Consider the following 5,965-nt stretch of genomic DNA (forward strand, 5'->3'; position numbering starts at 1 on the left):
AGGCATTCCAGACAGAAAGGACACATCACTGAAGGCAGAGAGGAAAACAAGCAAATAAGCAGCACAGTGCATATGGGTTTCCGCAAGAGGCACAGTATTAAGGGTGTAAAGTGCCTCTCAGGAAACTAACACAAGAAGTGCTCACTGCTCTGCTTGAGTCTCATTTTCTGGTTGAAATGTTTTATATATACAGGGAAAGAATGAGTGCTACCAGTGGCTATTACTATATAATGTATTTTTGTAAAAAAAGAACAACAACACACCTTGCAGCAAGGCTAAACACTTTTTTTTTTTTTTTTTTTTTTTTTTTTGCTTTCCACTAAAGTTCAAGCACTCCTGCCACTGAGCAAGTAGCGGGGACACTAAGTGAGTGGAGGGGTCCTCATTACCATTTTCATCATCGTGATCTTTAACAAGTTCAGAAAATCTTATAAAATTGGGAGCCCGTTGCCTTTTGGTTAACACACAAGTTTGGGGGAGTCAGCTCGTGTGAGGTTGCATGCATTTCATTCTCTGTAGATGAATCATCTCAAACAACATTATTTTCCCCAGGCTGGTATTTCTTATCTCTAAGTAATGACCAAAATTTACCCTTGTATTTTAGTGGTAATCCAAGCACCATCATGGTCTACCTCTGAATATGACAACCCTCCTAACAGTGATTCTCAAACTTCCATGTGCATAGTCATGACCTTGCCCCAATACAGAATCCCGGACTGCCTTCCCAGAAAGTATGATCCCATTGGCCTACAGTGGGGTCAGGTAAACTGCATGTTGAACAAGTTCCCAGGTGACACTGGCCCGTCCTGTGGGTCCACGCATACATACTCCACTTTACGTAGCACTGCTTCACACCATAATTTCTACAAGAAAGCTGCCATACCTTTTAAAATCTTGATAGTAGTAAGTGTTTCATAGGGCTGACTCAAGTCGCAGATATTCTGTCCCAAAGGGTGCTGAAATTACCATCAGGTTTCCTTATCACTGCATGTGGCTAGCTTAGCACGTGGGGATGATTCAGTAGGTATAGGGTGCAGAATTATAGAAAAAAAATTCAAAGAACCGCCCTTTCACCTTATGCCTGACTCTTCCTCTCTTAACGCGAGGTTATCCCCAAAGAATCATTTTCATTCAGTAAAATACCATTCCCAAACCTAAAGTAACCAAGTCAATTTAAATCTTTACTGAAATTTTTCTTAAAAGCCAAAGTCAAAGCTTGTTTAGAGCCTACAGAATATAGTCCTGAAAACTGTTTATTTCATCTCTCCTTCAATGAATATAGAAACCAGTTGCCTTGTGCTCACTTTGGCAGCACGTGTACTAAAATTGGAATGATCCAGAAAAGATTAGCATGGCCCCTGAGCAAGAATGACATGAAAATTCATGAAGTATTCCATATTTTTGGGGGAAAAAATATTGGAACTACTGTAACAAGATAATCAATAAAATATACTTAAAATAAAATAAAAGAAATCAGTGGCATCAACAACCAATGTCTCCTCCTTCTAATCTCCCCAAACTCCCCAGCAAATCTGGCCCCCGAGAGCTCTTCACTTTTCTACCCATTCCCTTCTTTTTCTTGACTTGAACTTATGATGTGTTTCTGTCTTCACTTTCCTTCCTTTCTGTTTCTATGATCCACATACTCTGGAGTTAGACTGACTGGATTCAAAGCCTGACTCAGGAACGTAGCATGCACAGGGAAGTGGGAAAATTTCTTTCACTCTGCGTGCCTTGGTTTTCTCATCCGTAAAATGAGGATTTCACAATGACTCACAGGGTCATTGTAAAATTAAGTTAGGGTGTGATTGTAAAATGCTCAGAAGACAGCCTTGTCCTCAGAAGGTGCTTTGTAAACATTCACCATTATTATAAGCTCTATCGCACTCCATGCATATATGTTATGCATATTTATGATTTTCAAACAGCTAAAGACAACCCTATACACCTTTTATTAATTTACTATAAACTAAGAGGTGGCTTCAGAGATAACTTGAAAAATTAATGACTTATCTAAATACAATGAAAATGAGTGATTTAAGATAAATCGTTTAATCAATCAAAACTCTCTTTTCTCAGTTATCTCCCAAAATAGCTCCCAAGGACCAGAACTAGCACCCTCGTTATTTATGCAATAATCACTGAAGAATGTCTGACGACTCACATTATGGTCTTATCTTCACCCAGAATCTCTCTTTCCTTAAGTAATCAACCGATATGAAGATTCAACATACCTCTGGTATCTTACCAGGAGAACATCCAGAACCAACCCATATACAATTCAATCCCTGCGCTCACTTTTCTTAACAAGATTCCTTCTCATAATTGTGTGTGGCGTTCTCCCTTGACGTGGAGTCAATCAAGTTCACTTTTATTTATTCATAAACAGTTTTAATTAATTCAGAAGGAAACTTTCTACACTAGCAACAATCAACTATCACAGCCCATATTTCTGTAATTAAGGAGATTTTTTTGTATGAGAAGATTTCAGAAGTTGTTTGAAGATATTTATATTAATGTTTCAAGAAAAGATAATTTGCAGATAAGATGTTCATAACACGACTGAACTGTGATTAAGAAAGTCTTAGTTAAGGCTGGTGTTATATGAAGAGGGAGAGGCAACAGACTTGAACAAGAAGCAAATCACATAAATTTGTAGGTCCTTCTAAAGTATGCCCCTCCAAAAACAGAAACTTCAAAAAATTTAGGGTGTACTTTTGAGCAGTGAGGTTCTGTAACTCAACTCCCAATCAATACTTTTAGATAGGGAGGGATAACAATTCTATTTCATGTCAAGCTTCCTTCAGAGATAATTTTTACCATATACATATAAAACCTTTGAAAGCAAAAGCATATGTCAGAAGTATTTATAACCACCTCTTTAGTTTTATAATAAAGAATTTTGTGCTGATTCAACTAAAATCTTGAATTTAACTTTCCCTTCATGTTGGCTTAAAATCACTATTCTTAAATTTAAAATATGAACACATCAAACAAACATTCTTTATAGACTTGTATTGTGATATCCTTACTAATGTAAATCTATTCCTTTGAGAAATGCATATTCAATATGCCATAAGGTAGTGAATAAACTGTCTCTATTAATTGCCATTAATATTTTTCAAAATAAGTTTTACATAAACAATAATATTAAGTGGCTGTGTTTTATTTTATAGAATTTATTATTTTATTAATTATAAATATCATTCTACAACATCCAAAAAATTCAGATGCATCACTCTACATTTTATATAATAATGGATACCTCAGTTATTGTCAAAATTGAATTTATTACATCACAGTAGATTTCCAAAGGATTAACCTTCAATTTTAGAACTTGTTGCTTAAATAGAGTTGTTTTAGTCTTTTTGTAATAATAAAGAGATCTTATGATTACTGGGTTTATGTCAATAGCTTTGCTTATATAAAAACAAAACAATGCTTATGTCTATACTGTAAAATTATGCGTCCATGTTAAAGATGAAAAGTGAAGACCTATTGAAGTGTGGAAAGTTACATTGTACTTTATAGACCATAAAGCAATATATAATTTCCTGTGGCTGATATCATAAAATATTTATTAGGATTCACTATGTAAACTGAGAGAATTAAATGATAAATATATAAAGCCTAGCATGAAATCATTTTCAGGCATATTATCAATAGCCCAGAAAAAATATTTAAATTATATCTTTTAACAATTAGGTTTATTTGTGTGACAAAATTTAAGAAATCACACACTCTTTAACCCAATAATTCCACTTACAAAAATAAATTCAAAGATATAGTGTTAATAAACAGTACGAATATTAAATTTTGCAAGACGTTATTCACTACAGAAGAGTAATATTTGATACTAGAATAATAAATAATCTAAAAAAGAATTTAATGAAATTATTAACATTACATTCCTCCTTTTAATATTTTACAGATATTATAGTAATTTCCATTTAAAATATTCAATGGCATGAGAAAATTATTCTATGTATTAATGCTAATAAAGTACATAGTAAAACAAATCTCTATATTGGATATCTTACCATTTATGGGTAGGGTTATAAGAGAAATTTTAAACAAATCTGAAAAGCAACACATTCATAGTGTTTACTTTTTGATACTGTTACTTTGAGTAATTTTTTTCTGTGTTATTTATGTGAGAGTCAGTCATTTATATCTGGCACAAACTAATTGCTACTCAGCTTTAAAAAATTGTGCTTTAAAATAAAGGACTAATTTTGTTAACAAATGATTGCTATAGAAAAGTTGCTGTAATTACTTTCATTAATGTGTTCATTTCCAACGGATAATCTATAGACCTTAAAAAAGACTATAAAGGAAACAAGATGAAGTGAAACTGAGGAAAATAAATAGTATTTTAAGAAATGGATATCTATCCCTTCTGAAATATTATAAAATTCAAATTATTCTTTGTAAGTCTTACTATTTTTCCCCTCCATGTGTAGCAACTTGTGAGAAAAAAATAAATAAATAAAGATAAAAACCCTGTCACTGATTCTGTGCTGAAAAAAAAAAAAAAGTAAGCCAAAGAAGAATGTCCTTTCTTTAGCAGATTTCATTAATATGTAAGTGTTAGAATTCCCAAATATTGGAGAAAATGAAGAATTAAAGGGCTCTGAAGCATCAAGTGAGAGGAAAAAAATGAAGACTGAATAGGGATAGATGGTATATTTTTTACTGAAAGAAGGAAGATGTATACTTACTATGTACTTTGTAGCCATCCTACAGCAACAAGAGGGACCTGCAGTAGGATAAAACTTCTGAACATGGAAAGACTCCAGTTTCTCCACTATTATTGATAACGTAACTTGTAATGAAAGGCATTCTAACAGATACATATTTTTAGGTAGGTAACCTCAGATGACAACCAGGTCTTACAGTTGTATGGGGGATATGAAGATACGCATGTGATGCATTTCTACCTTCAAGAAGACTAGACCCAGAAACAAAGTCCATTAAGAATAACCCATTCTCTCTCTCTCTCTCTCTCTCTCTCTCTCTCTCTGTCTGTCTTTGTCTGTCTGTCTCACTTTTCCAGACATTTTTCTATATTACATTAACTCTGATTATTTTCAACACATGACAAAGTCTGAGGCCAGAGAGACACCCTGGTTTTAAATTTCAAATTCCTGGAAGACAGGTTACTGATATTTGTTGAATAATGTTTGCTTCTAGCAAAGATAGAATTTTCTTAATATTTTATAAAGAGGGAAGAAAATGACCATTGAAAATGTTAAAATCAGTTTCTCTAGTCTACATATCCAGCTGATAAATTCTCTTAAACTCTGACAGGGGCAAATCGTACTTATGCATTTATTGAAAATTTCCATATTTCTTAGGTGTTTCTTTGTTGAAATTAACTGGCATTATTTTTTGAGTAAAACTAAAATATTTATTTAATGATCTTTCCTTGAATACAGATGGGCTTGATATCATAAAAATGTTTTTTAACAAATCTAGAAAACATAAATAGGAATTAACATAAATAAGAATTCACTACCTGAAGACTTAGACAAATAAGGTACTTATTATAGCTACTTAGGTTGCAGAAAAATCTACCCAAAATTTGACACATAAAACAGTTATTTCGTGGTGTTTTGGGGGACGCCGAGGCTTAGAAATTCAAGCACAGAGCACTGGTGACTCACTCTACTCAACGCTATCCTGGACGTCGGTGCAAAAACACTAGGTCTGATGCAATTTAACGGATAAAGGCTGGAATCTTCTGGAAACTTCTTCATTCACACATCTGGCAATTGATGATGTAAAACCTCTACTAGACTGTCAGTTAAAATGTGGCTTCTCCATGTGGCTTGTTCATGGGAGTTATGTTTATGTTGGGTTTCCTTGCAAGATAGGCACAGATGAGATCCCAAAACAAGTCCTCCAAAGAAGCAAGAAAAATATATGCTACTTTGATGACTTAGCCTCAGAAATGATTGATACA

General features: G+C 33.6%; 1 non-coding gene across 1 annotated transcript; it reads left to right on the forward strand.

Moving 5' to 3' along the window:
• The first annotated feature begins 1,296 nt into the window (after positions 1-1,296).
• LOC149995878 (U6 spliceosomal RNA) lies at positions 1,297-1,403 on the forward strand. Its single transcript, XR_016507577.1, has one exon. It is a non-coding gene; the product is annotated as a U6 spliceosomal RNA (small nuclear RNA).
• Positions 1,404-5,965: the final 4,562 nt, after the last annotated feature.

This window comes from Furipterus horrens, unplaced genomic scaffold (assembly GCF_987537825.1).
Source record: "Furipterus horrens unplaced genomic scaffold, mFurHor1.1.pri manual_scaffold_12, whole genome shotgun sequence".
Classification (NCBI taxonomy): Eukaryota; Metazoa; Chordata; class Mammalia; order Chiroptera; family Furipteridae; genus Furipterus; species Furipterus horrens.